The following is a 24466-nucleotide window of genomic DNA, read 5'->3' as shown; positions in this document are numbered from 1 at the left end:
TGAGCAAAGAAGGGACTGAGAGAAGTGCCCAGTTAGGTACTGACCCAAAAGAGGTGCAAAGAGCTACCACATACAGAAAAGCCCTCCACCAGCACATTGGTATCTTACCCACAGTCACTACGACCTATTCCTGTGAACAGAATGACCCAATGGACAGGGATTCTCAAAGGAAAAGATGAGCTGACTATCTAGAAACCACAAACATTTGAGAAAATGCTGCACCAGCAGCAAAACACACTCTTTTTGACACAAAGAGCTAATCACCATGGATATGTGTGAATAAATAAATCAAGTAACTATAGGGATATTGAGAAGATGCAATTTAAAAACTTATTAATTGGCTGCAATATTAAGAAAAGCATTCTCCCAGTAAGCTATGTAAAAGGCCCAAATATGGAAGGTTTTGGAGAATTTGGAAAATGAAGAAAATTCCAAAATTGAATAGGTGTTAGAAATGGCTTGGGGGAGGGCCTTAAATGGGAAGTGTAAATAATCAAAGAAATGGTATTTAAAAATGTTCATACATTTAACAGTTTCCTTTTGAAATTTTTTCCCAAAGCATATAATATGTTAATACTATAACAAAATAGCATTCAATAAAATTGAAAGCAATTGGGAAGCTTAGAAGACCAAGAATCCAATTGGAGAACATTAAGAAAATCTGGAAAAAGTTTTGTCTAGAGAGCTTATTCCACAGAAGACAGATGGAAAAGATATTTGTGTTTAAATATTCTTTTGCAAAAGGTAACACTTCCAGCAGCACAGCAAAACACCCCCCAGGTTTCTAGCAAATGACAGGCACATTTTACCCTGAATCCTCAGCAGGACCCGGGACCTGGGGATTTTGGACCCACCTGGAGCTCAAACCCTTGCTTTGAAATGAAGCAAACCAGGAAGGGGCTCTGGCGGAACTCCTGTGCATCCACCCCAAACACACACAGGCAACTCTAATCCCCCAAAGGTTCATGTTCCGATTAATTAGAGATACCAGGTTTTCATAATCACTGACTGCTCTTTCTTTGGAGCCTGATTTCATTCAACGTTTCCTGACATTTCATCCAGCGCACTGAGGTGTTTTTTTTTACAGCAAGAAAATGTAACAGTGTCTCTCTTTGACAGCAAAGGGGGTTTATGCTCTGCGGTCATGATGAAAAGTTATGGCTCTCCTCTGTACTAATTCACAGCACAATAGGTGGGACATCAAGAATAATTACATCAAATGGCCATGGGAACTGATTCACAGGTGAACGCCCATTTCAAACTTGACACTCTGCGTCTCACGCTGCTTGCGATCGCAAAGGGGTTCTCGCAACTTCCCTCTGCTCCTTATTGTAGTGTGGGAAGCTGCCAGGAAGGGTCCTTTTGAAAAGCCAGGCTGTAAGGGACGATCCCAACCCTGGGCATTGAGGACTTCCCCAGGAAACAACCCCTGCGTACAGGCGGCTATCAGGATAAGAGCTCAGAAGTCAGTGGAAGGGACACTTGGCTGACAGACATACGGTGATGTGACCAGCATGGAGCTGTTGAGATCAACAGTAAGAAATGTGGATAATGGAGCAAGCAACTGCTCAGGGGAGTCTGAGGGAGAGAAAAGAATTAACGGCCTCTGAGACACATTCTCCATCCACTCTTTTCCTGAAATGCCAAACCGCAGAGCCAGTTATCAATCAAGGAAGTTGAAATATATCAGTGGATGGATTCGATTTGCTACGGTGAAAGCCAGCTCCGCTTTTGAATCTCTTTGAAAACAATTTTTACTGTGCAATGCTGGAGAAAGCCAACAAATAATAAACCTGTCGTGGTACCCACCAAGTGCTCGTAAATACAAAAGACTGCCTCGCAGCTGTGAAGGGGGACGCCTTTCCCAAGCTTGGAAAACTGTCATGCCTAACCATTGCATCTGTATCAATCCTCATTTAAGACTGCAAGTTGGGGTACCTCTTACCTTCAGCACTCCAGAGGTGGATGCCTCCTTGTCCCCACTGTCAGTCTGCTTAAGTGCAGCTATTGAAGGGAAGCTCAGTACTTCCCTGAGCTCTATTTATTTTTCAACCATGCTGCAGTTCTATACCAATAAGTTCATCTTTTCACTTAATTGAAAAAACGACACTGAATTGCGCTTGTTATGCATTTTGGTGACTAAAAATTCAAAGGCAATAGAAATCCACTTAAAGAAAGCCATAGGCCTCTGGCTCTCTGCCCAGGGCTCTCTGCCCACTGGCACTCCAAGTACCTGGATTTCCTCCCTATTCTCCCCATGCAGTGCTCATTATGTCACATCCCATGGAGACTTTGTCCCTGTCTCTCCAGTTTTGCCTGTTTTCTCTGATCCTCTCTAAAGTGATCAAACAAGCCCTTGATGCCTGTCATGGTTAGGGACATGTGTCAACTTGGCCAAGTTGTGGTACCTGTTTATCTGATTGGGCAAGTGCTGGTCTGTCTGTTGCAATGAGGACATATCATAGGATTAGGTCATGATCACGTCAGCTGCATCCACAGCTGATTCCATTTGTAATCAGCCAAAGGGGAGTGTCTTCTACAATTAGTGATGCTAAATCTAATTATGGGAAGCCTTTTAAGGAGGACTCAGAGGAGATAGGTTCCATTCCTGCTTTGGCTGGTGAGCCTCTCCTGTGGAGTTCATCCAGGCCATCCATCGGAGTCGTCAGTTTCGCAGCCTGCCCTGTGGATTTTGGACTCTGCGTTCCTGCGGTCACATGAGACACTTCTATAAATTTTATATTTGCAAGTGTTCCCGTCGATTCTGTTTCTCTAGAGAACCCTAACTAATACAATGCCCAAAAAACAAACAAACAAAAAATCCTCATACTGACCTTGACTTGAGAGAAATGAAGCATTCTACAAGAGTGCAGTGTGCCCAGTGGAACTTTTCAGCAAGATCCTTCAGCTTTAGGGGGATTCAGTTGCAACAAATTTGATGACCAGGTTCTTGAAAGGAAGACCAGGAAGCTGCTTGTCAGGTTCTTCGGAGGGTTCTCTGTGAACAGGAAGAAGTTTCCCCAACTAAGCAAAGAACTGTTTCTAATCTAGGTAGAGTTTCCAGGTATTCAGGAGTTTCCTCTTTCCTAAGAGGCAGGTCACAGGGTGTGTTGTTAAAACTAATAAGTAAGTGGTTTTAAAAGTGACAGCTATAAGCAAGCACCCCTCAGAAAGAGACTTTTCAGTAAAGACAAGTGGCTCACTAAATGAATTGTCTTTCAATATGAAGCTTTTTCCAGACACAGAATAAATCGGTTTTAGAGGGGTGCATAGACACCCAGGGACTGGTTCTTCTATAATGTCAATACAGGCCATCTCCAGGATTTCCCAAAGAGTGTCTCTCTTTGTTGAAGGTCCATTTACAGTTATTTCTAGAAGACCATCCCTCTCGACCCTCTCTGCATATAGAGGGCAATTTATGTAGAAAGTTGGAGAGATGTAGTAGGATTAAGCAGCCAAGTCCAAAATAGTTAATAAATAGATGAATCCCTCCTAAGAATTAGAACTAAACTGTTTTCACATCTTCCCATCTGATAACATGACAGCAGGACCCCATACCTAGAGGGACTCGTACAGAGACTGATAACTGATATAAGAGAAAACCTAATGATCTCTTGGCCTAACTGCCACTGGACCATTTTCAGCCCAAAAGAATACTCCACATAAAATGTGTTTTTCAAAACATTGTTTTTCCCAGAACTTCCATGAAAATACTGATTTATATATTCATGACCCACATTTTCACCTAACTAGAAAGCAAGTATATTCTAGCCATAAGTTATAACAAATTATTACTTTTCCCCAATAACTTAATCAAAAGTCATTTTCTCAACAAATACTTATTTACCCAATAGATATTCAAATTTGGAATAATCCTTGAACTTTGTTGCATCTCTTCAGCCTAAAGTCCAGCCAACTCTATCTTCAAAATACATCTTACTTTTCCCAACCTCACTGATTTTACTTAATCTTCCTTTACTACACTGCAAAGTCACAGTAAGCACCTTATGCCTACTCTGGATCTATAAAACCATATATGATCTGGCTTCTGGTTCCCTGTCCTATTATTCTCCCTCATACTAACTCCACTTGGATCACAACAACCTCTTTGCTGTTCCAGAAATGTGCCAAACACACTCCCACCTTGGGTATTTAAACTTTCTATATGCCTTCTTTCTAAAATGCTGGTTTTAGACAGTTTGTACTATATAACAAATGATACCAAAACTTGATTGCTTGAATTAATAAAGTATCAGTGGCAGAGAGATTTCAAATAGAGTCAAGATGCTACTAGAGGGGTTGTTCTTACACAAGCTTCAGGTAGACCTTGCTACCTATCATAACTTGCCAATCCCCAACCAAGACCATTCCAGCCAATCCTAAAGAACACCTAGGGCAAAATATAAGATTCCACAAGGGTTCCAAGCAGTAGAGTAACTTTCCAGAAACCTACAACCTCCAGGTGGGTCCCTGGTCCAGATAAGTCCTGACACCTAGCCCAGCCTCTCCAGAACATCAGATAGTTCCATCTCCCTACCCCATAGTAGTGACAGGCCCTTCCAATATCAAAAGTTTAGAATCGCCATAGTCCAAACACCCCTAAAGAGAAAGATGGAAAGATCAAAGGTGATGGTGAAGTTATACAGAGAATACAGGATTTAACAAATGACTATGAATGCTGAATCATTAAATTGATATTTCTTTTAGTCTCTAGTATTTTAGAGCAGCTAGAAGTAAAAACCCAAAATTGAGAAATTGTAACCCATGTCAAAGTCTGAAATGTGTTCTACAACTAATTGTGTTGCCATGCTTTGAAATTTTTAGCATTTTTGTATATATGTATTTTTTCACAAAAAAAAACAAAAATGTTGATTGTGACTTAATATTTGTGTAAAAAATAGTTAAGCTTTCTAGCCTCCTATATTATGGAGCAGCTAGAAGGAAAAACACCTGAGGATCATATGGTAGCCCAGGACAAACTCTGGGATCTGTCCTGTGACTACTTGTTGAAGAGTGCTTTAAAAACTATTGATTTTTTATTTCTTTGCATTGAATATATGTTATACTATACAATTTAAAAAGTTACTAATAAAAAAAAAGACACACACAAAAAAACTTAGTTGACTGAAACAGCAGGAGACATTAGTATCTTTGGGTTGCCTGGCCTCAGCTGGACAGTTCTTTTACAGGTGATGTCAGCGGAATATAGTTAACTAAGCAGGGACACCTAATTTGCCTCACTCACATGCTATAAGTTGGTGCTAACCAGCATCTGGGGACTCCTTTAGAGCTTGGTTCTCCTTTGTGTGACCTCTCCATCTGGCTTGAATTTCTCACAGCACAGCTGAATTATAAGAGGGAGTATTCCAAGGGTAAATACTGGAAGCTACCAATCTCATAATTTCTTGCTTTGGAAATTACACACTGTCATTTTTGCTATAGTCTGTTGGCCAAAGCAAGTTACAGGGCAAGCCCAAATGCAAGGGAAAGAAAGACTCAATCTTTCAGTGGGAAGAGTATCAAAGTATTTTCATCCACCTTAACTTACCACAATGCACTTCTCAACTTGACCTACTTTTTAGGTCTTTTCTCACATCTCACCTCCCCAGAGAGGCAGGTTTTAGTCACTACTGCCCTGCACTCAAATCACTTTCTGCCTACTTAATCATATTTTATTTTTCTAATTGCACTTGGATATTTTACATATTTATTTGTTCATTCTCTTATCCATCTCCCCCCAGAAATGTGTTTTTTCCTCGCCATCCCCTAGAATAATTCTTGACACAGTGAGTATTCATTGTTTTCTGAATGAATGATAGTATGCCATCCAACAGAAACTTCTGACCATAGAGAAATATGATCTTGTAGAAACCTCTGTTTTGTACTTGTAGCATCCAAAACTGCAAGAAAATAAATACCTGTTGTTTAAGCCAGCTAGTCTGTGGGACTTTGTTACAACAGCCCTGGCAAAGTGAGACAACCTCCACAGATGATTATGGAATAGCACTACTCTTGCAAAATATAATCTCTATAAAAGAATCTTAGGAGAGTTTACACATACCTAAAAGAATTTTCAAAGGGAAAATAAAAATGAAAGAACCAAATATGTTGACAAGTACAGACTGAAGCAAATACAAAATAAATAATTAAAGCTGCAATGTCAGAGTTCCAGGATATACCTTTGTTATTTGTTAACATGGTTTACATTTCCATTTTGTTCTTTCAGTGATACACATAACTCCAATAAAAGAAAAAAAAAACACTTGTGCATATGAAACCAAAAGTGCTGCTTATTAAATTTCATTAGATGTGTTCCAGAAAATAAGCATGTAAAAACTATCAAGAAATCATGTAACATTTCATTTCCTATGATGCTGGGAATTACTGAGAAAATAAAAAGAAGAAAACATTTACAAGGACAAAAGTAAATGAATTATATAAAATTTTCACAGTTTATGCAACTATCATTCATTAAATAATTGGAGTTCATTTGTTTTACTAATATAGATTTTTTCAGTTGCATATTGATAGTCGATGTAAGAAGTGATTAACTAAAAACAATTAACTAATCATCAAAATTGATTAGAAAAATGATATTTAAAATTAGGCAACATTTCTGAAGGCATTGCATTTCTATTATGATTTTACTTGGAAATATTTTGAATTAGCAAGCAAATATATGCTGCTTCTTTTATAGTAAAATAGGAAGAACTTTAGTTAATCACACATAGAAGTTGGCCTGAACTGGGACTAGGTTAGCCTCAGGAGATTAGACATAGCTAACTATCCAAACTTGGAACAAGATCAGCGCACTTTTTCTATAAAAGGCCAGATAGTAAATATTTTAAGCTTTGTGGGCCACATAGGATCTCTTTGCATATTCTTTATCTTCTTCCTTTTTCTGTTTTACAACCCTTTAGAAATGTAAGCACCATTTTTAGCCCCATGGATGTAAAAACAGGTCAAGGGTCTTTGTAGTTTGCTGACCCTTGTTCCAAATGATTAGCGATGTGAGCAGAATAATGCTCAATTGTATCTCTTCTATGTAAATATATTTGCCTATATACATACTGTGCTGGTTTGAATCTGTTATGTACCCAGAAAAGCCTCTGTTTTGTAATCCTTCCCTGTAGGTGCAGACCTATTGCAGGATTGGGCATTTTGCTTCAGGTTGTTTCTATGGAGACGTGACCCCTCCCATTCAAGGTGGGTCATAATCATCTTGCTGGAGTCCTTTATGAGAGGATAAAAAAGCAGAGACATTTTGAAGAGAGCTCAGAATCAGAAATGTCCCAGAAGAAGCAAACAAGAACCCCCAGAAGCCCAGACATATTTTGAAAAGGACAAGCAAACATTACCATGTGCCTTCCCAGGTGACAGAGGAACTCCAGATACCAACAGCTTTCCCAGGGAAGGTGACTTCCTTTTGATGCCTTAATTTAGACATTTTCATGGCCTTAGAACTATAAATTGTAACCTAATAAACCTCCATTGAATAAGGAAAACTGTGTCTGGTGTATTGCATTCTGAAAGCTTTAGCAAACCAAAACAGAATTTGGTACCAGAGAAGTTGGGTATTTGCTGTGCTTTGCAAATACCAAAAATGCTGGAAGAACTTTACAAATATATAAAGGGGAGATTCTGGAAGAATTGTGAGATACTTGATAGGAAAGGTCAACATTGCTTTGAAGAGACTGATGGTAGAAATATGGACTCTAGAAATGCTTCCAATATGAGGCCTTAGACAGAAATGATGAATGTGGTATTGCAAAAGGCAGTCCTTGTTTTAAAGTGGCAGTGAATTTGACAAAATTGAGTTCTGGTATAAGAAGGAAGGCTGAAATTGAAAGTGATGAGCTAGGATACCTAGCTGAGGAAATTTCCAAACTGAATGTGGAAAATGCTACCTGGACTCTTTTTGAAACTTATAGCAAAATGCAAGAGGGAAGGAATAAACTGAGAACTGAATGCTTAGGTACAAAGAAACCAGAAATTGTTTGTCTGGGAAATTCTGGGCTTCCAGAAAGTGAGACCCCAGTATATAGCGTTCCATGTGAAGATTTAACTGAACAAGGAAGAACCAGTCAACCATGTCAGTGGGAGTTAGGATTGGAAATGCAGCTATCCAGAAAGGATTTGTGGAAAGTCCTATTTCCTGATGATTAGGACCCCTATATGCTGCATGCCAAACTGACAAGTTTTTTGCAAGATCTGTAAGAACAGAACCATTGATAGCCTGTACTAACAGGGACAGAAAAAGGACATGTTGAAGAAAAATGGCTTCAATAGCAGAATCATTAAAGCTAAGGTCTGGGCCCAAGAAATCTCAGGCCAAGAGAGCGGAACCACCCATGCAAGTAGAGAGGGTGAATTTGCCCTGAAGTTTGCAGAGGGTGGGCCTTCCACCCCACTGCTCATGATGAATGTTATCACCAATGACTCTCAGAATTGGAGGGAGCTTGGCTGCCCTACTTTTCAGGAAAAATGCTGCCACCCAGGGCCTCAGAGAGGGTGGAGAACATTCCTCATGGATTAGGGAAAGCCTGACCACCACCTCACTGTTCTGATTGGGTTGAGCATGTGCCCCAGAGATGGTAGAGAGTCCAGGTGCTGACCTGATATTTGAAGAGGGTGGAGCAAAGAACAAGGTCTTCTCCCCAATGCTTGGAAATCCTAGAAACCTCACCCCAGTGTTTGGAGAGAACTGAGCTACTGCACAGACTCTTGGAAAGGGTGGGAATGATGCTTTCCCAAGCTGTCAGGATAAAACACCTTTCTGTAGATGACACTCAGACTTTGAAATCTTATGTACTTTGCTCTGTAGGTTTTTGGAATTGTTTGGGAAATTTTACCCCTGTTTTCCTTCCAATTTCTCCCTATGGAAATGGGAATGTTTATCTTATGGCTGTCCCTTTGCATGTTGGAAGCAGAGTTTCAGAGTTCCATAGCCAGAGAAGAATTTTGTTTTGGACAATCCACACCTATAATTGAGTTTGATAAGACTTTTTCTTTAATATAGTTACTGAAATATTTAAGCTTTTGTGATATTGTGATGGAATGAATGTATTTTGCATATGGAAAAACATGTCTTTTGGGGTTCTAGAGGATGGAGTGTGCTGGTTTGAATCTGTTACGTGTCCCAGAAAAGCCTATGTTTTTTAATCCATCCCTGTATGTTGGCTGCAGCTATGACCCTAAGGAATGTTAAAGTAAAATGAGAGAGAGAAAGGGATCAGGGGATCCAGAGACATCAGTCTTCAGTTTATTTTCAGCCAAGTACAAAATTATATACTAGAAAGAAAGGTGATAAAGGTTGTTTGCATGCAAAAGCTATACACTGCAAAAACAAGTTCCAGGAAGTGAATACTTCTAAGGCTGGGATGTTAATTTCCCTTAAGCAAGTCTCTTCCATACCTCATTGTGCGCTATCTGCATATCTCAGCTTCTACTGAAGTTCCAGATCCTGAAAGCTCAAGTCTGCATTTCCTCTAGACTTGTGTCTGCAAGCTGTAGGTTAAACATCAACCTTTTAACTCCTACACCTGTAGGTACAGACCTATTGTTGGGCTAAACATTACATTTTCTTAGATTGTATCCATGCAGATGTGACCCATCCCATTCAAGGTGGGTCTTAATCCCCTTGCTGGAGTCCTTTGGGAGAGGATAAAATGGCAAAGATATTTTGGAGTGAGCTTAGAGACAGAATGCTCCAGGAGGAACAAGCAAGAACCCATGTAACCCCAGTGATGTTTTGGAGAGAAGGATGAGCAAACATTTCCATATGCCTTCTCTTATGCCAGAGGAACACCAGATGCCAGCAGCCTTTCCCAGGGAAGGTATTATTCCTATCAAAGCCTTAATTTGGACATTTTCATGGCCTTGGAACTATAAATTTGCAGCCTAACAAACCCCCATTGAAAAAACCAACCTATTTCTGGTGTATTGCATTCTGGCAGCTTTAAGAAACTGAAACACATACTTATATTTTTCTAATAAAATTTTCATGTTCATTGCTTGACATTCATTTGTTATATTTTCAGTTGAACTCCCTCTCCCCACCTTTATCTCAACAGCTAACAATCAGGCAAGGGATCTTCTTTGATTTTACTATACAAGCAATTTATCCAATCTCCAAAGTTCACACATGTCTCAAGTTGTATTTGTATCAAAGCAAAGATTAACCTAAAGACCATTTTCAGAAAGAAAGACTTAAAATGCAATTATCACATCATTCCATTGTTCAAAGTCTTCAGGTCATATTACCAACTATTAGGTGATGCTGACTAATATATCAGACCTTACACGATGCATGTCACCTGCAATAGCCTAACTATTCCTCATTACCATCTATGAAGTAGGTACTTATTAGCCACATGGGAAAACCAACCCAGAAAAGCTAAGTGACCTCACCAAAGTCACAGCACTACTAAGTGGTGAAAATGAATTTTGACCTTCCTCCTATTTAAGATTAATTTCCCTTACCTTCTATTTGAAAGTTCCAGCCTTACTTATCTCTTCAGGAATCTTACACTATATGTAGCCCAAACACTATTAAAGTTCAATGAAAAAATAAAAGGCATTTCCAGATATTGAAAACTAAGAACATTTACTTTCTAGACATTTTTGGAGGAAAATATTTATTGCTGTATTCCCATAATATAGAAAAAGCATCTGAGAGAGAAGCCCGCATGGAATTAGAAACAGTGTACCTGAATCAAATTCACAGTCTCACTTTGGCTCCCAAGCATGAAAACAGTCAGAGAAGTTCAGAGAGAATCACTTCAAGAGGACAGTGAATTTACTTTAATCAATCATGTGAGGACACAACAAGATGATGTTAGTGATAAAGTGAAGACTTATTACCATTTTGTAAAAGAAGGAGGAATAGATGTGATCAGACACTCCAGGGAAAGGAAGAATAAAATAGCCCCAGAAAAACGGAGCCCTCTCCTGAAGCAAAAGAAAATGTGATAAGACTTTTAGAAGATGACTAAGTGTAAGAAAAGAGAATCCATTTAAATCTGGCCCTTAAAATATTCACCTTGGAGTGGCCTAGTTTTCCTCTCAAATATACCTACATAATACTTGGTCTATATGAATAATATTTGAGTGTGTTATTATTTTCAGTTTGCTGGTTTTCAGTTTTAAGATCAATTTACACACAAAACAGAAGGGACACTATAATCCTACTTTTAAAATCTCCTTCAATTTTAAATAATAGATGGCAAATGGAAAAATTTCAGACAAAGAAAGAAGTGGTAGGGTATTGAGTTATGCTAAATCCTGAATTTACTTAATGGAGAAACAAGGAAGATCGCTCAAAACTTCCAGATAAAGAAATATATACTAGAATATACTAATATTGCAAACATAGCAAATGGAAGAACTTGAATCAAATTCTATGATATGTATAAAGAGAGGAAGGAGGTGGGGAATTGAGGTAGGGTTAATGTTACTGAGCAAAGTTTGTCATCTGCATTAATAGAAAATTACTAAAAATAGCTTTGAGTTGATAAAACAGCAAATTAAGATGGAAATATATTATTTGAGATATACATATGAATACCAGGAGAAAGGAAAAGAGATGAGATCTATGAAGTGGAATGGGAGAGCTAGATAGAGGAACTTTTTTTTTTAACATGGGCAGGCACCGGGAATCGAACCTGGGTCTCCAGCATGGCCGCCATGAACTCTGCCACTGAGCCACTGTTGCCCACCCTGTTCTTAGTTTTATACTCCAAGTTCTTTGAATGATTCACTTCCTAGGTGCATATATCAGTTGTGTAATAAAAGAAACAGAAGTAAGTTGCAATCTGACCCCATTCATATACTGCAATTTAGAGGGAAGAAAATTAAAAATTCTGAGAAATGAGAACAGAAAGCACAAGAGAAGAGAGAAACCAAATCAATTTAAAGAGATATCTATATTCTTTGGGTGTAAAATATTTTTATCTCACTGTCCCCCCAAATTATACTTAATCTATCTCTAATAAAAGCAATAACAAGAAAAGGCCATTATACTCAGAAGTCTCTCTTACACAACTGCAGGGAATCACAAAGACATTTTGTGGTCATCACACCAGACAACAATGACAATAGCAACAACAGAACAGTGAAACTGATTTTAGCATACTTAAAACTGAAATAATATGAAGTGAGAATAATTAAATATAGTATATCCTTTGCATTAGATATCTCTATATACTACAGAGCAGAGTCTGATTGCATATCCCCCCCCCCATATAAAATATGACTTGGAAGCAAAATATATAAAGAATACCTGTGCTACTTAGCAACTAATTCCAGCAGGTGCCATCATTCCTCCCACAAGCTTTCAAGTATCCATTCTTTCCAGTCTTCTATGCCCATGAATACCTTATACATTTTGCAGCTGAGGAAAATTAAAAGCATGATAATTATATTTAATTATTTCAATAGCTTTTTATCATAAGTATCTACTACAGAAGTTGAAGGATATTTAATGCAAAACTGTATCTGGCTTCATGGTGATTTTCTTTTTGCATTAGACTTATCAACATGCCCAGTAGAGATAAATCCATATTCAGTGCACACACGTGCATAGACTCCAATATTCAAAAGACTACTCAGGGACCACAGCCTAAATCACACTTGGTACAGAAATGGCTTCTCTCGGTCCAGAAATGAGAGAAGGGCTTCTGACATCTGCTTACACACTTTCAGGAATAGGGAGGTCACCTCAAAATGCAATCCAATTTATTATTTAGAAAGGATAGTTATTTTTAATATGATGTTATTGAGACATATTCATACATCATATAATCCATCCTAAGTATACAATCCATGGTTCATAGTATCATCGCAGAGTTGTGCATTCATCACCATGATCATTTTTAGAACATTTACTTTATTCCAGAAAAAAAAATAAAAAGAATAAATGAAAACTCTGTACATCCCATACCCCTTATGCCTCCCTCCGATTGACCACTAAGATTGGACTTTACCCAATTTTAAGACTTATTATAGTAGTAGGTTAACTAATACCATGTAATATTGTCAGATATGCATATATCAGTGTGTGTGTGTGGATAGATAGATAGATAGATAGGTAGATAGATAGATAGATAATTTTTCAATGGAACAGAACAAAACATCCAGAAGTATAAATATATTCATGCAAACATGGGCAACCTAATTTTTTTTCAGTATAGTTTTACAATCATTATCAAAGACCGGGGGTACTGGGTTATAGTTCAACAACTTCAGGTACCTCCTTGTATTCTAAAATGCTAGACACTAAAAATAAATATCTATGTAATGAGTCAGTAGTTGCAGTCATTTGTTAAACCCTAATTTCTCTTACATCTCCTCCCTTTCATTGGATTTTTCTCTCAATCTTCACGAATACCAGGACAATAACCACTAACTTCTTCATGCTGGAAAGGGGCATTGACCTTAAAGGGTAGGGAAATTAAACTGATTGATAGTCTTGAGAGACTGGTATATCTGGATTCAGGGCCTATCTAGCATAGAATCAATCTGGAAGCCTTAGGTTTCTTAAAAATAAGCTTACTAAGAAAAACTTTTATAGACACTTAGATTCTAGAGAACTACCTAGGGTTTTCAGGAATACTGTGGTTTGGGCCTTCACATACAGTGGTAGTTTGAAATATCTGTTTAAAGCTTGTATAAGAGTAATCTCCAGAATGACCTCTCAACTCTATTTGAAATCTCTTAACCACTGGAACTTAATTTTGTTGCATTTTTCCCCCATTTTGGGTCAAGAAGGCGTTCTCAATCCCATGATTCTGGAGGCAGATTCATCCCTGGGAGTCATGTCCATGCTGCCAGGGAGACTTACACCCCTGGGAGTCATGTCTCTTTAGGGAACAGAGTAGTAAGTTTATTTGTAGAGTTGGCTTAAAGAGAGAGGCCACACCAGAGCAACAAAAGAGGCTCTCTGGGGTGACTCTTAGGTATAATTATATGCAAGCCTACCTTCACCATTATAAAAATGTTTCATAAGGGCAAGCCTCAAGATTGAATGCTTGGCTTATTAAATTGGGAGTCCTTAATGTTTGAGAGAGTATCAGGAATTCCCCAAGTGGGAAAGTTTAATAGTACCACATTTTTCCCCACTCCTTCAAAGAGACTTGGCAAATATATTTTTATTTTCTTCCCACACTACTCTAGAATGTACCTGGGTATTACATTAACCTGTATAGAACAACAGAATTTCATTCCCTATTCTAGGTTCCATGTAATTAGATTGGATAAATAAACTGACCAGACAGGGTAAATTAGATAGGGTGCTATAGAAAACTTGAATCTTGGACAAAACAAATATCTGTTCCTTTGGCCTCACACAGAAATTGAAGTTTTAAAATGCAGACAATATCATCCTTCATCTGATATTCTGATTAACCTTAGTCCTAACAAGGTCAGTTTCATTCATATCTCTAATTGGAGTCTGATCAGTTTTCAAGTTTCTTTAGTTGCTGTGTAGAGTAATTCTGACTTTCAGAGCTATAAAACTCTAACTCTGAGTCTCAGGTGTCACACAGATATCGAGTGTTCCAGGAATTCCAAGGTTATACTCAAAGAGCATAGCATCTCAAAATTTAGAAATAACAGTTACAACTCAAAAATAGATGTGACTGTTGGGTGGTGCAATGGTGGCTCAATGGTAGAATTCTCGCCTGCCATGCCAGAGACCTGGGTTCATTTCCTAGTGCCTGCCCACATTAAAAATAAATAGATGTGACTGTTGTAAGAGTTTATATTCTAAGAACCTTTATACTAAGCCTATTTGAACATTCTGTACTCCTTAATCTTGATTTCCCATTCTCTGCTTACTTTCTGTCCCCTGATAACCTATGCACTCTAATTCAATTCTCAGTTTGCTCACTATTGTTAGTTTAAATTAATGAGAACATACACAATTTGTCCTTTTGTTTCTAGCTTATTTCACGCAACATAATGTTCTCAAGGTTCATTCATCTAGTTGCAAGTCACTTCATTCCCTCCTGCAGCCACTCATTATGTATGTATACACCATTGTTTGACCTTCCAATCATCAGTCGAAGTACCCTTAGGCCACCTCCATTTCTGGAATAATGCCACCATAAACACCAGTGTGCAAATGCCTATTCAGTTCTGTATTAGCTAGGGTTCTCTAGAGAAACAGAATTAACAGGAGATATCTGTAGATACAAAATTTATAAAAGAGTTTCATGTAACCATGGGAATGTAGAGACCAAGGTCTGTAGGGCAGGCCACAAACTGGCAACTCTGATGAAGTTCCTTGATGAACTCTGGAGAGGCTAGCTGGCAACCATGGTAATAGAAGAGTCCAAAATCTGTAGGGCAGACTGTGAAGCTGGCAATGCCAATGAAGGGTCTGGATGAATTCCACAAGGGAGGCTCGCCTGCTGAAGCAGGAAGAGTAACTTTCTCTTCTGAATCCTCCTTAAAAGCCTTCCAATGATTAGATTAAGCATCACTCATTGCAGAAGACACTCCCCTTAGCTGATTACAGCTAAGGATGTAGCCAGCGCAATCATGATTTAAGTCCATGAAATGTCTTCATAGGAACAGACAGGCTCGTGCTTGCCCAACCAGATAACCAGGCAACATCACCTGGCCAAGTTGACACATGAACCTGACCATGACAAGCTCTTTCAAGTCTTTGTCTGATAATAGGGTTGTAGGATCATGTGACAACCCAATCGATACCTAACCTCCTGTGGAACCACTACACCATCCCTTCAGAGGGGCTACACCATTCTAACTCCCTACCAAAAGTGAATAGGTATATCACTTTCTTCACCTTTTCTCCAGCTCTTGTATCCTTCTGCTTATTTTTTAAATAGTTTTATTGACGCACATATAATATATCCTAAGTGTACAATCAATGGTTCCTGGTATAATCATTTAGTTATGCATTCACCACCACAATCTATATGAAAACATTTCCATTTCTTTTGTAATAAAGAAGAGGAGAACAGGAAAAGAAAAAGAAAAAGAAAAAGAGAACCAACAACAAGAATCCTATACTCTACCCTTAATTCCAACTCTTATTAACATTTAGCTTTGGTATATTGCCTTTGTTACAATTAATGAAAGAACACTACAATGTTGCTGTCAACTATGGACATCAGTTTGCTTTAATTGCATTTTTTCTGTAGACTATCCCAATTTTAATACCTTGCAATGATGATATTCAATTGTTCTCCCACAAGTAAAAACTTTCTTATATCTGTACATTTAATCACTACCATTGCTCACTCTAGATTTTGCTGTGTTATATAGTCCAAGTTTTATCCTCTATTTTTCCTTTTGGTGTCATAAATGCCCATAGCACACTTCATTCAACAATCCTCACATCCACCTTTGTTCATTATACTTACAATATTGTGCAATTATCACCTAGTTTGTGCTAGCCATCTCTGGATCTTTACCATCAATCCTGTTGAACACTCTGTACTCTTTCAGCATCAAGTGCCCAAACTCTACCCTCTTTCTCTCCCCTTATAACTTGTGTTCTCAACTTTAACTCTCAGTTTGTTCATTATAGTTAGTTCATTTGTGAAACTATACAATTTTTTGTCTTCTTGTTTTGGCTTATTCCCCTCAACGTAATGTCCTCAAGATTCATCTACATTGTTGATGCTACATAACTTTATTCTGTCTTACATTAATATTAAAAATAATAAATAAATATTCCATCATTTATTCATTCCATGTATAATAGAATTTTGTGATATTTGTAATATTCCATGTATATACCACACTTTGTTTAGCAGCTCTTCTGTTGATGGACATTTGAGCTGTTTCCATCTCTCAACAATCATGAATAATGCTGCTATAAACATCACTGTGCAAATGTCTGTTTGTGTCCCTGCTTTCAGTTACTTTGAGTAAATACCTAGTAATCATTAGACCAAACAGCAATTCTATATTTGGCTTCCTGAGGAACTGCCAGACTGTCTTCCGGAGTAGTTGCACCATTCTACATTTCCACCAGCAATGAATGAGTGTACCTGATTTTCCATATCACCTCCAGCCCTTGTAGCTTTTTAGTAAGTGCAAGACAATATCTCATTGTGGTATGATTTGCATCTTTTCATATATTTTTGAGCCATCTGCTTTTCCTTTTTGGAAAAGTATCTATTCATGTGTTTTTGCTTATTTTTACATTGGATCATTTGTCTTTTCTGCTGTTGAGTTGTAATGTCTCTTTTTAATTCTGGATATTAAACCTTTATCTGATACGCGGTTTCCAAATGATCTCCCCCTGCATAGGCTGCCTTTTCACTTTCTTGATAAAATCCTTTAATACATAAAAGTATTCTATTTTGAGGAGATACCACCTATCTATTTCTTCTTTCATTGCTCATGCTTTGGTTTTAAGGTCAAGGAAACCATCACCTTTCATAAGATCCTTAAGATATTTCTTACATTTTCCTCTAAACATTTTATGGTCATAGCTCTAATGTTTAGGTCTTCAATTCATTTTGAGTTAATTTGTGCACAAGGGGTGAGATAGGAGTCCTCTTTCATTCTGTCAGATATGGATATCTACTTCTCCAAACACCACTTTTTTAAGAGACTGCTCTCCCCCAGTTGGGTCAACTTTACCACCTTATCAAAGATTGATTGGCCATAGATGTGAGGGTCCATCTCTGAATACTCAGTTTGATTCCTCTGGTAATTAAATCTATCTTTATGCCAGTACTTGCTGCTTTGACCACTGTAGTTTTGTAATATGTTTTAAAGTCAGGGAGTGTGAGACATCCCACCTCATTTTTCTTTCTCAAGATATTTTTAGCTATTTAGGGCACCCTGCCCTCCCAAATAGACTTGGTTAATTTCTATTTCTGTAACAATAGTTATTAAAATATTCCACCTTGTACTGAATTGAAACTTGCTTCCTGTTAATTTCAACACCTGTTTATCTTGGAGTTCTGAGCACCAAAGAATAATTTTGTTTTTAATTCTACATTGTACTTGTTCAAGCATTCATAAATAGGCATATCACTTTAAGGGCTTCTTCCAGTGCAGGTACAAAGATTACATTGTAATTTGGGTTCAGCACATAGACTTTGATAGCAGACAGACTATAGTTCAAGTTCTGGGTCTGCCATTTACTACCATAAGGTTTTGGACAAGTGACAGACACTATAATTAATTTATACAGATACCAATAGTAAATAGTTGTGAGAGAAGATAATGCATATGAAACATAAAAAATTGGCACATTTGAGTCATTTACCATTTTCATCATATTAACATTTCAGTGTTTTATGAGGACCAAATGATACACAGTCCATGCTAAAAAATTTTACCAGTTCAAAAGCACTACACAATAGTATTTGGCGTTTCTTATTATTTCAGTCTTTCGATAATAGTGGTCAATGAAAAATATGACAACATTAATTTTATTTCACTCTTGAGTTAAGCATAACTACCCAAATTGCCAGATATGCTACATTTTCTATTCTGGCACATGTGAAGAATTAGTTCAAAATAATTCTTGGAAGAGATTTATCTTTTTTCTTTTGGCACGGGCAGGCACCAGGAATCAAACCTGAGTCTCCAGCATCAGGAGAGATTTATCTTTAACATATATTAATCTATGATTAGACTGATCCAGCCAGAACTGAACATTCAAGAAAAATGTTTTGTGTTTACACAAAGAATTCTTAACTCATCAGTATGATAACTTTAGAAAAAGTTATTATCAGTATTTAGGCATAACATAGTGGAGTAGAGAGCTCCAGGACTCAGTTCATCTTCCAGGACAGCTAGTAAACAGCTAGGAACTGCTTGAAACAACTGTTCACCATCCAAAGAAGAGCAAAAGGAAAAGAGACTGATAAGCTGTAGTGAAGAGCTGTGAGTAAAATTCTCCATGCTGGGAAGGCTAGTGCCCATGCCCTACCCTTGCAGCAGGTGGCCCTAGGATTTAGTTCCTACCTGGAAATAAAAGTTTTCTTCCTAGAACATGGGAAAGGGAGGCATGGCCAAGGATGAATCACCATTATGATTAGTGAATTTGGAATGCTGGACCTAAGAGCAGCCACGGTTTCAATCAGCTTGGAACAAAAAACAGCCAGCAGCCCCTGTTTTAACCATGCCTCTAGGAGGGGTGGAAGTGGGGGCTATTTAGAGATACTGTGTTTCCCTGTGGCTGCAGGGATATGTTTGATGAAAGGCAGCTCTTTCTCCTGAATAAGTGGGCACAGCCAAGCACCAATCACAGATTTTGATTATTACCTAATTCGGATCACTGGGTCCAGGCTTTGCACTAAGGTTTAAATCCACCCCAAGCAAAAATAGATGACAACCTCTGTTTCAACCACGGTCTTGTGAGGAGCAGAGTCAATTGAGACTTAAAGGCAGAGTACCACCTTTGGACTTCAGGGAAAAGTTGGATGAAGAGCATGGTCTGCTGGGCATGCCAGGAAAGCAGATTCAGGAAGCCATCAAAGAAAAGTTTGGCATCCTTTCAGGTGTCCTTCCCAGGGCACTTTGGAAACAAACTTCACACCTCTCATGGGTCCTACGCGCCCAGTGCTGACTAGGAAATACTGTCTTAGAAAAGTTCTCTCCAGAGTGACCCTCCTGCCAGAATTTGCCCTTCAGTCTAAAGTAACTAGGAAATATGAAAGCAGTGTTTAAAACTACGGTGGCAAATAGAAAACAAACAGATTAACATGTCCAGAGAAGGAACAGCAAAAAGGAAGCTTTTTCCTGAGGTGAAACAATTGAACAAATAGTGCAATCTCAAAAATTGTACCATATACCCAGGGCAAGAATCAGATGAATAAGAGCTGAAAAAATCTAATCAGTGATGCCTGGGCTATACTATAGGTCTATAATAAGTTGAACAAAATATATATATAAAAAAATGCCCTAGCACAAATACAATCAACATGAAGTCCCTAGGCAAGAGAGAGAGATTGGCTCTAGAGTAATCAAAATAGATCAGATGCTTACAGACCAGCAAAAAATTACAAGTCATACTGTGAAATAGGAAGATATTCCAGCTGAAGGAAAAAATTAAAACTTCAGAGGAGACACAGAATTTGGAACAACTAATCAAAGATGTTCAAACAAGTCTTCTTAATCAATTCAATGAAACTATAGCTAAAGGGATAAAAGATATTAAGAAGACTGTGTGAGTCTCAAGAAAGTTCTGCAGACTGAAAGAATAAGATAGGAGGGAGGATTTGGGAGGGGAATCTAGAAATGTAGTCTATCAGTAAGCATGACTAAAAGGGCAAAAAGAGAGACAAACATAAGATATGCCATACAAAACAAAGAACTTAAAATCATAAAAATAAACATAAGAGAAATGATGGAAGTGAAAGACACAATAGTAGAGATTAAAAATCCACTAAAGGCATATGACACCAGGTTTGAAAAGCAGAAGAATTAACCAGCAAGCAAGAAGACAGGACAGTTGAAATCTTACAGACAGAAGAACAGGTAGAGAAAAGAATGGGGAAAAATGAGCAGAGTCTCAGTGACTTGAATGCAGCACAAAGTACACAAATATTTGCATCATGGGTGTCCCAGAAAGAAGAGAAGGAAAAAAGGGCAGAAAGAATACTTGTTGAAATAAAGGCCAGCAATTTCCCAACTCTTATGAAGGATATAAATATACATATTCAAGAAGCACAATGTAGTCCAAAAGAATAAATCCGAATAGATAGCTCCAAGACACATACTAATCCAAACGTCAAATATCAAAGATAAGAAGACAATTCTGAAGGTAGCAAGAGAAAAATGATTCATTATGTACAAGGGAAATACAGTAAGGGTAAGTGCCAATTTCTCATCAGAAACCACAGAGGCAAGAAGGCAGTGGTACAATATATTTAAGTTACTGAAGGCAAAAATCTGCCAGGCAAAAATTCTTTATCTGGCACAACTCTCCTTCGAAAATAAGAGAGAATTTAAAATTTTCACAGATAAACAGAAACTGAAAGACTGCATCAACCCACAAGAAATACTCAAGGGAGTTCTGCAGGCTGAAAGAATAAGAAAAGAGGGAGGATTTGGGAGGGGAATCTAGAAATGTAGTCTATCAGTAAGCACCAGTAAGATCAGTAATCTAAAAGGGTAAAAAGAGAGATAAAAATAAGATATGACATATAAAACCCAAAGGATAAAATAATTGAAATAAGTACTGCCCATATAGTAATGTTCTTGAATGCAAATTGTTTAACCCCCCCCAATCAAATGACACAGTTTGGTAGAATGGATAAAATAGTAAGATCCATCTATATGCTGTCTACAGAAACTCACCTTAAACTTTTTAAAGTAAAAGGATGGGAAAAATTTATTCCACATAAACAATAGCTAAAAATGAGCTAGGAAAGCTATACTGATATCAGGCTGTTCTAGTTTGCTAGCTGCCAGAATGCAACACACCAGAGATGGTTGGCTTTTAGTAAAAGGGGATTTATTTCATTAGTTCTTCAGAGGAAAGGAAGCTAACTTTCATCTGAGGTTCTTTCTTACATGGGAAGGTTCAGGGTGATCTCTGCTGGCCTTCTCTCCAGGCCTCTAGGTTCCAACAACTTTCCCCAGGTGATTTATTTCTGTATCTCCAAAGGCCTGGGCTGAGCTGCCAGTGCTTAGATGAGGAACATCTAGCTGCTTGGGCTGTGCTACCTTGAGCTCTCTCATTTAAGCACCAGCCAATTAAGTCAAATATCATTCATGGCAGCAGGCACGCCTTCTAGCTGACTGCGGATGTAATCAACAACAGATGAGGTTCACGTACCATTGGCTCATGTCCACAGCAACAAAACTAGGTGCCTTCACCTGGCCAAGCTGACAACTCAATTTAACTACCACACAGGCAAAATAGACTTAAATGCAAAAGTGTTATAAAAGTAAAAAAAAAAAAAAAAAAACATTATCTATTATTGAAAGGGGCAATCCACCAAGAACAAAATGCAATCATAAATATTATGTTTTATGCACCTAACCAAGGTGGTTCAAAATACATGAGGCAAACACTGACAAAACTGAAGGAAGAAACAGACATCTCTACAAAAATAGTTGAACACCTCAATACACTACTTTCATCAGTGGAGAGAACATCTGTACAAAGGATCAATAAGGAAACAAAGGACCTGAATAATATGATAAATGAAATGGACCTCCAGATATATACAGAACATTGCATCCCAGGGCAACAGTATATACACACTTCTCGAGTGCACAAGGATCATTTTTTCGGAATAGAGCACGTGCTTGGTGACAAAACAAGTCTCAAAAAGTTTAAAAATATTGAAATTATGCAAAGCACTCCCTCTGACCATAATGGAATGGAAGAGTAAATCAATAACTGATGGAGAATTGGAAAATTAAAAAATGTTTGCAAGGTAAATAACATCTCATAACAATCAGTGGGTGAAAGAAGAAATTGCAAGGGAAATCAATAAATATCAGGGTACAAATGAAAATGAGAACAAAACAAATCTAAATATAGGAGACACAGCTAATGAAGTGCAGAGAGGGAAATTTATAACCCTAAATGCCTACATTAAAAAAAAGAAGAAAGAGCTAAAATCAAAGATCTAATTGCACACCTAGAGGAATAAGAAAAAGAAGAGCAAACTAATCCCAAAGCAAGCACAGGAGAAGGAATAATAAAGATTAGAGCAGAAATAAATGAAACTGAGAATAAAAACAATAGAAAGAATCAACAAAAACAGAAGTTGATTCTTTGACAAGAACAATGAAATTCAAAAACCTTTAGCTAGCCTGAAAAAATAAAAAGAGAGAAGATGCAAATTAATAAAATTAGAAGTGGGGGCGAGTACATTACAACTGACCTCACAGAAATCAAAAGGATCATAAGAGGATACTATGAACAAACTGTATGCCAATAATTTAGACAATTTAGCTGAAATGGACAAATTCCTAGAAACATACAACCTACGCTGATACTAGAAGAAATAGAGTACCTCAACAGCTCAATTACATATAAAGACATTGAACCACTCAACAAAAACCTCCCAATAAGAAAAAGCCAGGGATAGATGACTTCATAGCTGGATGTTACCAAACATTCCAAGACAAATTAATACCAATCCTGCTGAAACTCTTCCAAAAAACTGGAGAAGATGTAACAGTACCTAAATCATGCCATTAAGCCAACATCACCCTAATGCCAGAGCTGGATAAAGCTATTACAAGAAAAGAAAATTACAGACCAATTTCTCTAATGAATATAGATATAAACACCCTCAACAAAATTGAAAATTGAATCCATTAGCAAATTAAGAGAATTATATACCATGATCAAGTGGATTTTATCCCAGGCATGCAAGGTGGATCAATATAAGAAAATTAACTAACGTATGACACACATCAACAAATCAAAGAAGAAAAAAACATGTGATCATCTCAGTTAATGCAGAAAAGACACTTGACAAAACCCCAGCATTATAGCTTGATAAAAGCACTCTTAAAGTTAGATATAGAAGAAAAGTTCCTCAATATAATAAAGGGCATATATGAAAAGCCCACAGTTAACACATCATTCTTGATGGTGAAAGACAAAAAGCTTTTCTCTAAGATCTGGGACAAAACAAAATGCCCACTGTCACCATTATAATTAAACATTGTGCTAGAATTTCTAGCTAGAGCAGTTAGGCAAGAAAGAAGAATTAAAGGCACCCAGATTGGAAACGAAGAAGTAAAATGTTCACTGTTTGCAGATGACTGGATACTATATATTGAAAATCCCAACAACTCTAGAACAAAGATATGAGAGCTAATAAATGAGTTTTACAAAGTGTCAGGATACAAGAACAACATGCAAAAATCTGCAGAAATGACCAATATGAAGACAAATATGAGGAGGAAATTTTTAAATTCCATTCATAATAGCAACTAAAAAAATAAAATATTTAGGAATAAATTTAAACGCAGATGTAAAGGACCAGTACACAGAAAAGTACAAAACATAGATCAAATAAAATAAATCAAAGAAAACTTAAATAAACAGAATGCCATTCCATGTTCATGGATTGGCAAACTAAATATAGTGATGATTTCATTTCTACCCAAATTGATTTACAACACAATCTCAACCAAAATTCCAACAGCCTACATTGCAGAAATGGAAAAGCCAATTATCTAACTTATTTGGAAGGGTAACAGGCCCTGCATAACCAAAAAAAAATATTGAAAAACAATGAAGAAGTTAGAGGATTCACATTTCCCTATATTAAAGTATATTACAAGCTGCAGTGGTCTAAACAGCATGATACTGGCATAAAGATACATATACTAATCAATCAACTGAATTAAGAGTTCAGAAATAGACCCTCTTCTCTACAATCAATTGATTTTTAATGTAATTTTTTGATATATATTCAAATACAATAAAATCATTCAAAGTATAAAATCAATGGCCCACATTCATTGTGCATTCATCACCACAATCAATCTTAGAACG

General features: G+C 37.4%; 1 long non-coding RNA gene across 1 annotated transcript in view; it reads right to left on the bottom strand.

Moving 5' to 3' along the window:
• LOC143669950 (uncharacterized) overlaps positions 1 to 7181 on the bottom strand; it is a 42350-nt gene extending 35169 nt beyond the window's left edge. The window contains exons 1-2 of the long non-coding RNA XR_013169139.1: positions 7072 to 7181; positions 2835 to 2998 (exon numbers count right to left, since the gene is read on the bottom strand). This is a non-coding gene — a long non-coding RNA (uncharacterized LOC143669950). The remainder of the gene's footprint in view (positions 1 to 2834; positions 2999 to 7071) is intronic.
• Positions 7182 to 24466: the final 17285 nt, after the last annotated feature.

This window comes from Tamandua tetradactyla, chromosome 26, assembly GCF_023851605.1.
Source record: "Tamandua tetradactyla isolate mTamTet1 chromosome 26, mTamTet1.pri, whole genome shotgun sequence".
In the NCBI taxonomy this organism is placed as follows: Eukaryota; Metazoa; Chordata; class Mammalia; order Pilosa; family Myrmecophagidae; genus Tamandua; species Tamandua tetradactyla.
The sequence above is the reverse complement of the archived record's forward strand: the minus strand, read 5'-3'. Positions and strand labels throughout refer to the sequence as shown.